Genomic DNA, 11033 nt, shown 5'->3' on the forward strand with positions numbered 1-11033 from the left:
TCACCGCCGGTTCGTCCGTTGAGGATTTTCTTTTACAAATGGGACAGTTTCTGTTTTCTGCTTGTTTCCAGAATTGTTGCAGGCAGCTTGAACAGAAGCTGTGGTTGCAGCTCAGAGACACAGGATCTCTGAAAGTCTCTGAACAAATGTGGCAGTTCAGGTAACTTTTAACAAGAACTATTTTCTCAGCCATCTGTCTTGGTATTTCAATTATCTTTCACCAGCAAGACTCACCAGGTTACTGTCCCGTCTCTTCACTGTTTCAAATACTCCAACCGTGTGTTTTCCAGCATAGATGTCACTCACTGTAATGGCGTCTCAGCTCTGTTCAACAAAGCCAAAATCTATTTTTATTTTCACTCACCTGTGTGCAATTATCAGGAGGAAATGCTGTGATGTCATGTAGTCACTAGCAGATGGTGTCAAGATGTCTTTCTGAGGTAAACATTCTCTAAAAAAACAAACATATTCCTTATTTAACCCTATGGGGCGGGGCCCGCGGCGATGCGTAAAACCAGGTGTTTAAGTTTTAAATAAAATTAGATCTTAGCAATAATACATCACAGAGATATGGTTTCAAATCTGGCGGATATGGTTTCCACTTCCGCGTCTGAGCATCTAAACATGGATGTGTCTTACGACGTGTGCAAAGCTTCAATGTGAGTCAGAAGATGCCAAGCAAAGAGTCCTGAGCAAATATATTGGAGGGGACAGACGGTGCAGCTCCAGTGCCTGAAGGATTCGCTAACAAGGAGCTACCCGGAGCTAATGGGCCAGATAGCTGGCTACAGCGTTTGTGTGAGACTGAACGGTGAGTAATCAACTGTTGTCTCTATCACCGTTAACTTTCTTACAGTGAACTTAGTACGACCAGTAGTGTTGGACCTCCATTATGTGTTTGTAAGACCGTAACTAACGTGTGTTTGTTAGCGATTGCTTCGTAGCGTTAGTACGTCACTATATAGTGCCGTGTTGGATGTCTCTTACGTGTCTACGACTGAAAGGTGCATACTCAACTGTTGTCCCTATCACCGTTAACTTTCTTACAGTGAAGTTAGTACGCCTAGTAGCGTTGGATCTCCGTTAATCGTTACTACAGTAGTGTTTATGCAGGGCTCTCAAGTTTTTAAGACAGGTAAGAGTGACATATCCTCTCCACCCCATACACTATTCCCTGAAAAAGGCCTAAAGTTATGATAAATTAATATAGCGAGATAGCAAATGTATGTTTTAAAATGGTTTGACCCAAACACTCATAATGATATTAAATAGAGAAAAATGCATGCAACTCTTGGCACTGGGGGAAGAAGTGTCAAATGTTGCACACAATTATCTTCACAAGCTTTTAACTGCATCCCACCATCTTAAACAGCAGTTTGTTCAGTTACGGGGAAGATGTGAGGTCACGGTGACAGATTGTATAGAAGAATGTCTTATTTGGTGTTTTGCATGAAAGACAAGATGGCGACAACCCAAATGCAAAACTCGAGGCTTCATAGAGTCTATGATAAGTTCATCCTTGAGTCCAGGGGGACATTTGTGCCAAATTTGAAGAATCCCCCCCTCGAGGCTTTCTGGAGATGCTGTGTTCACGAAAATAGACCGGATGCCTCCGGCCATGACAGTCGTGGAGGCATAAAAATGACCTTTCACCGTTAAATTGATCTCTATAGTTTTCTCACCTTTCTGCCACTGAGCAGCGTTCCCGTTGCGATGGGCCGGTCCGTTGTCCATGATGATCTACGGAGAAAATGTACAAGTGAACTTGGTACAAACAATGAGTTCTACAGCGGAGAATTCTTTGTTATTTTAAAGTTTTAAACATCACCATCTCCCAGTAAGTTGCAGTACTTACAGAGTTTTTTTCTTCTTTTATTAAACATTTATTTAATAATTACAATTTCATAAATTGACAGTAGCAAACAGCAAAATACATTTGTTACTCCAACAAGTCCTTAAAATGGCGGCGTGCCAGCGGCTGCCTGTCACAGTAGCTGCCTGTATGTTTTTTATTTTATTTTGAGCTAAGGAGAGTCCAGCGCAACCTGAAGGTGAAGCTCAGGGAGGGCAAGGACTCCTACAGGAGGAAGCTGGAGGCCAAACTCCAGAAGAACAACATGAGGGAGGTGTGGACCGGAATGAAGCAGATTACTGGCGTCAAGGTGGGAGGGAGACAGTCAGGGGGCTCCCTGGAGAGGGCCAACGAGCTAAACTGTTTCTTCAATAGGTTTAGTTCACAGCCCTCATCCGTCTCCTCCACTCACCACACCTCCACACCTCCCCTTCTCCCCCCCTGCTGAGCTGCACAAACACTGAGCCCTCAACATCCAATGGCTATTCCACTGAGCCCTCAACAACAACAATGGGCTCTTCCACCCTCCCCCCCTCTCTGTGATGACTGACCAGGTGAGAAGACAGCTGGAGAAACTCCACCAAGGCAAAGCTGAGGGACCTGATGGCATCAGCCCCAGGGTCCTAAAGACCTGCGCCACCCAGCTGTCTGGTGTCCTGCAGCACCTCTACAACCTGAGCCTGAGGCAGGAGGAGGTCCCGGTGCTGTGGAAGACGTCGTGCCTGGTCCCTGTCCCAAAGAAGTCGATTCCATCCATCCCCACGACTACCGACCGGTTGCCCTCACCTCCCATGTGATGAAGGTGCTGGAGAGGCTGGTCTTGGCCCACCTCCGAACGCAGGTGAAATCGTCGCTGGACCCTCTGCAATTTTCCTGAGGAAGCTTCGATCCTTCAATGTGTGCAGCAAGATGCTGGAGATGTTCTAGCAGTCGGTTGTGGCCAGCGCCCTGTACTTCTCCATAGTCTGCTGGGGAAGCAGCATTGGAGCCGGTGACACCAACAGACTTAACAAGCTAGTTAAGAAGGCCGGCTCCATCATCGGCTGCAAGCAGGAGTTTCTGGAACAGGTGGTGGAGAGGAGGACTCTTTCTGAGTGTGCGTTGCCGTCTCTTCCTCTGGCTCCCTCACGCCCCCAGCCTCCTCACGTCAGATGGGCTTGTTTGTTGTTCTTTTAGTAGAACAAAACTGGGAATGTTACGAAAAGACTTAGAAGGGAAGGATAAAGATTTAAAAAGCCAGAAGGTCAAAGTCAAAGACTTAGACTAAATAGAGAAACATAAGAAATGTTTAATGTTGTGGGAAAAATAAGTTGAATGTATGGATAGAAGGCAAGCGGCTAAGGAATTGACGTATTTCAAAAACCTCAATATCTGAGGAAAAAGATCCAAAATGCTTTAAAACCACATCACCCATTTACTCTTCCTGTCATGTATCCGAGTCTTAAAGGTGCTGGGGACCCTCCCGTCTGCACATGTATCGTCCTCCACAACAACCACCGCCACCGGCTCGTCCGCAAGACCAACATCACCATAACACCTGTCTACACCAAAGACACGCCGAGGAAGCAGCGCAAGCAATGGCAGCAGAGGATCTAAGAGCTAATCAGCTCTCTGATGTGGCGACAGCCAGGCGTTTCCCATCATGCACTGGGCCACGCAGTCGTTGGAAAGCAACTGCGGCGGCTGACTCTGAAATCAACGGCGACTTGATCTCGTGAGAGTATCGTTGTAAAACAGTAAATAAGTTCCAGCACGACTGCTTCATGGTGATTTGAGGCTTTATTTCTTCCACCAACAACTAACTCTTGGTCTTCGTCCGCTCTCGTGCAGCTGGAGAGGCGCTGGGCGACGTGTTCGAGGTGTCCAGCATCAGACGAGAGGACTACGACTTCTACAAGGGAAAGTCTGAGTACGAGGACATTCTGCAGAGCAACAACCTGCCGTCCACCATGACACCTCGAGGACATCAGGCCCCTGCAGCGTTCCTCATCCTGGCCGCGGGGCTCGACAAGGTGCTCGCACATTGTCAGACTGAGCTGTTATTTATCTGTAAGTGTGAACAATAGAACCTGGACTGCCTGTGACTAACTTTTATTTCTTTATTTCCAATGCAGCATGGCGTGGATTCTAACGCCCCTCTGCCGTACTCCCACATTGACATCGCTGGGTCCAGTGGGCCGTTCCCCGGTGTCCCAACAGGAGCTCCCATCCTCGCCATGGCAACAAACTACTTCCTGTCTGATAGTTTCTAAACGGATACCCCCAGTTTATATAAAAAAAATGTAAAAACACGGCCTCTGCAATCAATGCCAATTACAATTTGCAACCGTCTAAATACCAATGAAATCCCTGCCACAACACATCATGGAGCAATGTGTACATCTGACATTCCTTCATCCCTCAGATTGCTTTTCTGCCACGATGTCCCTGCTCTCTTTTCTAAGATGTCGTGACACTCGTCCTGCCTGCAGCTGGTGTCAAAGGACCCTGTTCTTAAGTGGCCTGAACCAACATATATACTCTCAGGTGTACAATGGCAGTATGAAATTACCATTCTGTTTTTATGAGTGTATGTGTGCGACAAACCGGGAACATGGTTGTGTGATTAGAGATGTTGTGTGTCAGTCAAACCTCTCGTTGATCAATAAAAAAACCTAAATTTAAAACGCTCACTGTGGTCTTTGCATATCATTATTTTTGTGTATCACACATAAGTGATCAGAGGGGAACAATAATAATAAATATTGTCTCTTATACGTACATTTCTGCTAAACTCACCTACTACATTCAGTGTTATTCCTTAATATAGGCTCATAATACATTCAGTGTTACTACTTTAATATAATTGTGTACATTCAGTGTTAATCCTTTGGCTTGACCTTTAACCTGTAAACACATTGCAATACATGCTAGCTACCACTAGGGACGCTATTTAAACATATCGTAAAAGTCGGGTTACAAGCCGCTTCTACATTCGGTGGGTGTCCCCGCTGTAGCGAGCTAGCGCTGCTGCTAGCTCCCCGCTGCTGCTAGTGTATAGCATGCCACATATGAATATATGTGAATGCATACAAATGTCACAAATGAAATGACAAAAATGACTATATGAACATGTTTATTGAACGTTAACAAAATTGCAAAGTGTAAATGTAAAACAAATCTTTTTTGGGGCATTTAGTCCGGTGCTTCTTTAATGTGTCTTGTCCATATATTAAAGCAATAATGATAAATAAAAAAAACAGATGTGCAGTCCATTGATCTGTAGCTGTTGTGATGCTTTATTGTATGAAAAGCAAGGGTACCCTCTGCAGCCGTAACAGAAGTGTCTGTTTTACTCACAAAAAAGTCTGTCACTTTACTGGGTGAGCTCTCTCCTCTTGCTGCAGTTTTGTGTTTTGCAGAGTGCACGTGAGCTTCCAAATCGCTGCCACCTTTATTTGCCACTGACACGTGAGTGCCTGCTCTGCATGTCATGCACTCAGCTTCCGAAGCATCACGGCCGAGGCGAAAACATGGGTATTTTTTTCTCAGTTCGTCCGTGAACTTACATTTAGGTTTCGGCATGGCTGCAGATGTCATGTGCTGTTGTAAACAATGCAACTAGTGGAGGTGGCAAGGTGCTCAGTGATGCCAGATTGGAAATGGCGAAGTATCGTACCAAAGGCTCAAAATGGTCGTATTTGGAGGATAATTATCGTGCATCTGGCAACACTGAGATCGGTCGACCAATGACAGTCAGAGCTCGCGCAAGAAGGTGGAACATAAGGGAGATACCATTTCCAAAACTTGTAAGGGCGTAATAACTAGTTTGTGAAAGACCCAGAGGAACACAAATATCCAACGAGGCAAAATCCCCGGACGTTTTTGAAATCCCTGCCGGACGCATTTTTTAGGTCTCGAAAAGAGGACATGTCCGGGAAAAAGAGGACGTCTGGTCACCCTATGATAACAAATGTAATAACAATACAGTCTATAGTCCAAAAAATACATAACGATTATCTTTTTTTAATTGTCCGTAAACTCCACATCCATCTCACCAATATTCACAAAACAAATCAAAGTTGGCCAAAGTGACTAATAGTTATTCAAACCACTTTTCACACCAAAAAAACATTTGCATCTATTCTATTTATTAACTTTCATCACCCAATAACACATACTGTATTCTGTAAATGTAATAGACCTCACTCTTAAATGAAGCTTTATGACAAAACTATTAATCAACATGTTTTCTGTGGGTGCACATCAGATATAATTAATTTACCGGATTTACTCAAAGTCAGACTTCAGCTTCATGTATTTGGTGTCTTTAAAGAAGGCGCTTTCTTCTGGAAGTGGAAATAAATTTCTGTGGATTTAAACAAAGGTTGAAATGAATATTCTCCATATAATGTGTCAAGATGCAGAGTTTAAGAGATGAACGCGTCCCACGAATGTGTTTATATGTAACGGGATACATTTAATAAAATGTCTTAATGACGTGAAAATCCGTCACCACAGTAAACAGACTCTGTATGAAATAAGATGTAAAGTTAAACTGCTTGATATTCACACAGAACATACAGTTATTCTCTTCAATGAATAACATAATTACAATGAACAAAAAGAGTGATTAGTTTACTCTGACAGGAGTGATGATCAGAGGTGCAGAGTTTGTACCACCGTAATTAGGTTCAGGACAGAAGAATGGGAAGAGTTTCTCCTTGAAGCAGCAGCCAGTAAAGGAGTAGATAAGAGCTGCAGCTTCTACGTCAGAGAAGGAGACCAGACCCTCCTCATAGTCCACTAACACCCCCACCTTCTGAGGCCGAGGCTTCAGGAAGAGAACAACTTCAGGGTCATCATTAGCTTCATACTCATTTCCATTTGTCAAACCTATAGTCCAGTAACCCTTCTGTGGACTCGGTGTGATGTCTCCCTTCCTGTTGATCAACTCTCTGGTCACTCCTAAATACCATTCAGGCTTTCCTTTAACTTCAACCTCAAAGTAAAATCTGCCTGAAGAGAAACTCTGCTTTGCTAAGACACAAGCACAAGAAGAAAATCTCTCTGGGTTGTTTGGGAGATTCTTCCTCACATCACCATGATGTACTTGTTTCCCGTCATCAGACAGGATGAGGTGAGGATGAGCTGTATCAGGATCAAGAGTCACTTCCACTGCAAACTTCTGGACTGTCTTCAGCTCAACTTCAACCAGCTTCTTCATCTTTTCACTGAGAGTCTCCTCCAGCTGAGACACAGCTCTCCTCACAGTCCCCTCATATGAAGCTGGAGGAACTCTGACCTTTGTCCAGTCCTTGGTGGGTGGTGGGAGGTGGATGTTTAGGGACTGGAAGCTCTGGAGAAGGTGGAGGTGGTCTTCAGAGAGGGAGAGCTTCTCCACCTCAGTGCTCCTCTTCATCAGCTCAGAGATTTCCTGTTCCAGCTCTTTAATGGAGTCTTCAGCCTGTTTCTTTGTTGCTCTCTGCTTCTCTTCTATGGTATTGATGAGCTCGTTCAGTTTTCTCTCAACAGACTCCTTCAGATCAGTGAAGACCTAAACACCTTCTGCTTTCTCTCTGTCTGCATCTTCCTCACTGAGCTCCACTATGCGTTTGACCTCCTGAATCTTCAGTCGTCTCTTCTGGATCATCTCCTGAATTTCAGCCTCTATCTTCTCCAGCTCGACCTTCTTTCCTTCATATTCTTCTTTCAGAGGAACAACATCATGCATCTTGTGGTCTAACACAGTGCAGAGCATGCAGACACATGTCTGGTCGGTCTGACAGAACAGCTCCAGAGGTTTATCGTGCTTCGTACACATCCTGCCTTCCAGGTTCTCCACAGGCTCGATCAGCTGATGTCTCTTCAGGCCTGACATTGTCAGATGAGGCTCCAGGTGAGTCTCACAGTAGGAGGCCAGACACACCAGGCAGGACTTCAGGGCCTTCAGTCTGGTTCCAGTGCAGACGTCACAGGGAACTTCTCCTGGTTTGGACTCTTGTTGCTCTGAGCTGCTGCTGCTGGCTTTCTGTTGAGCCGACTGTCTGACATGAGAAACCATCTCAGAGACCAAAGTGTTGACGAGCAGCTAAGGTCTTGAGGTGAAAACCTTTTTACACATTGGACACGTGTTCTGGTCGTTGGTATTCCAGTAATCATTGATGCTCTTTTTGCAGAAGTTGTGTCCACATGGTGTGCTGACTGGATCAGTGAACACATCCAGACAGACGGAGCACAGGAACTGATCTTCAGATGGCAGATAGTTTGCAGCAGCCATATCTACACACATTGTGGAAGAAAAGAAAAGCATTTTATTCAAAATAAAGTTAAATTATTTGTTAAAACCGGAAACAGGTGTGATTCTTTTTATATCTTTTAACTTTTACGCAAGCAACCAAGATCAAAGTCGGGCCGACAGACACAACCTTGCTTCTCTTGCAAAGCAGCACAGAATAAGTCCAATGTGCATTAAAGAACAGCACTGATGACAAACACATCACATTTCCTCCAGCTGTTTCACAATAAAAGCCTCCCGCTTGTAGAACAATTTTAATGTGAAACAACCAGAGGAAATAGAGGAAGTGATCAATGAACAGTAACAATAGCAGGAAAGTCGCAGTGAGACTAAACTTCAAACCACAGAGATTCAGTTAAAAGCAGTGGTGTAGTGGTCCCTGGAGAAGTAGGTATACTCTTAATTTTGCAATTTTTTTAAGCAGCCCATACAGCAAAGGATAAACGCCCTGTTTTATAAACAGTGACATACTCTATTTAGTTTACCCAAAAATGATTAACCTAGTATTATTTACACATTGCCACATGATTCCTGCTGCTTGACCTCAGGGAATAAGGATTATGAAATTACTGACCCAATAACTGGTAAGAGACAACTACATAATTATGCAATTTGAGTGAACTATTCCTTATCCTTACTCCCTCCACACAACATTGGACAACTATTCTCTCGCCTTGCAAGTTGTCCTTATAGACCAGTAGTTTCTTTTGTAAACTGTCTCTTGGAACAGCTAATTTACACAACATAGTGTAGGCCAGAGCGTGGTACTATTATAAAACTAACATTACTTCACCTGGAGCAGATATTACTGGTCCTACACAGGTGGTGTTATGCATGAGTATAACATATATTCATGAGGCAAACACAGTTTTAACATTTATTTAAATAAATGACTTCAAAACTGAACTAGACCATGCATCTTGAAAGCACAGCTGACAGATTGATTGGATTGGACACACCTGGCTGGTGAGAGGGTCCGCTGGCAAGTTGCTGCCGCGCCTCTTCCGGTGTTATCGTCTTTCTTTCTTTTTAAGTTTCGGATTAATTGATCAGGATTGTCTTGTGTGAATATTTTGACTTTAAATCCGTCAGACCTGGACATCTTAATAAATAAGATGCACGCCATAAATGCAATATGATGGCACTGTTTTTACTTTGAAGGCTATTTATGTATGTGCGCGTGCGCTTACGCAGCCTCACCAACAGGCAGTGTTGCCAACTTGACTCTGCTGGATTTGGCTTGGTTCACTCAGCCAATACCGAAACAGCGGTTGGACAGTTTCTACCTGTCTGATACCTCGCCACTCGTTAGCCAGAAGCTAGCCTCGTCGGTACAGGGTTCACCTGTGTGGGACTCCTGTGGCTCATCTCCGCACTCTGCGGCTGGACAGCCTGCTCTGGTGTGTTTTCAGAAGAGTCTGAGGACCAACGAGATCGCAGGACCTCGAAATGCCCAAAAACAAACACCAAAATACTTCCGGTGTCGCGTCGCAAATTTGAGACACTTATACTCGTCAGACAATGGTCTAGGTTGATTTGTTAGACTCCCACGTCTCGTAGGTTCCATGGATGTGTCTTTGACTGAGATCCGCCAGTGTATAGGGGACTTGTGAATGATTTAGTGAAACGTTATAATCGCTTAGTCATTTTAAGCCGTTTACAGAATTATTCAAATTTAACGATCTTTAAAAAAAGAAAAAAAGTAAACCGACATGTCTCTTCTCACAAGGGTTGCGGTACTTTAGCAATTGAAATGAATTAAATCGGAACTGTAGATGAGGAGATAGCACTGTTTTAGTTTTGGGGGGAAAAAAACACAATTCTATAAGGCTAATATTGGACATCATGCTGTTTTTCTTCTTCTTACGTGTTCCCAGTTATTTTGTCCTTCATTCATTCATTCATTCACTCTCTCATCATTTGTTGTGGGTCACAGGAGGACTCGGGGTCTATCCCATCATGCATTGTTTGATATGAGTATCAAATTAAAAAACCTGCAAAACAAAATAACAAATATTCACTTTTGTTGTTGAAACAATCTATAAATGTTTAATCAATCTGTTTACGGTAAATATCTGAACTTCCTGTTTCTTCTTTCAGTTATTCTTCCAAAAGTCCAGAGAAAAGATGAAAATAATACGACACACTCATAAAGAACAGTTTAACAGATTCATGTTGTGTAAACATTCTCATCATAGACCACAGGATTATTTCTTATCTGTGACGGAGAAACAAGAGCTGTCAGCGTGACAGTCGACGGCTTCTTGTTGTAACTTGGCAACATGTCAGCACTCTCGTATCCACCAGGAAATGTTCTACAAACTCTCACTAACACGTCTCTGTTGGGTCACTTGTTCAATTAATGCAATGAAATGTCAAAGCTGCAGCAACAGGGATCTGTTTCATGGGTCTGTTCAGAGAGAGAGTCACTCCTGAAGGACGACCTTTGACCCACATGTTGCACAACAGTGAGCAGGAGGCTTGTGAGTCACACAACAACGAGAAATATAGATCTGCTGTGGCTTGAGACCAAAGACTGTTATTCATTTACTCAACCTCAATGTTGAGATACTTAAGTATTTAAATTTTATATTTCATATTTCAACTCCAAGTCAGAGGCAAATATTGTACTTATTAATTGAGTTACTAGTTAGTTTGTGGATTGAAATCAATAATACAAGATACGATAACACTTTCACAAGCAACCCAGTATACAAAGAATGTAAACTATCTCCACCTTTAGCTGCAACATTAAAGTGACGAACACATGAATAATCAATAATTATAACGCCCTGATGGGCGTGGCGTCTGTGCTGAGGGTCGTCCCTCCTCAGGGAGACGAACAGAGAGCAGTGGGTCAAACTAATAAAAAGGGCTCAAGCACGCAGAACGTCTTCTAACACG

The 11033-nt window shown here is 43.5% G+C and overlaps 1 pseudogene across 1 annotated transcript; it reads right to left on the reverse strand.

Moving 5' to 3' along the window:
* Positions 1-6464: 6464 nt before the first annotated feature.
* Positions 6465-8111, reverse strand: LOC306737801 (E3 ubiquitin-protein ligase TRIM39-like; annotated as a pseudogene). The gene has a single exon. The product of its transcript is annotated as an E3 ubiquitin-protein ligase TRIM39-like (transcript).
* Positions 8112-11033: the final 2922 nt, after the last annotated feature.

Source organism: Taurulus bubalis (genome assembly GCF_910589615.1).
Source record: "Taurulus bubalis genome assembly, chromosome: 6".
NCBI classification, from domain to species: domain Eukaryota; kingdom Metazoa; phylum Chordata; class Actinopteri; order Perciformes; family Cottidae; genus Taurulus; species Taurulus bubalis.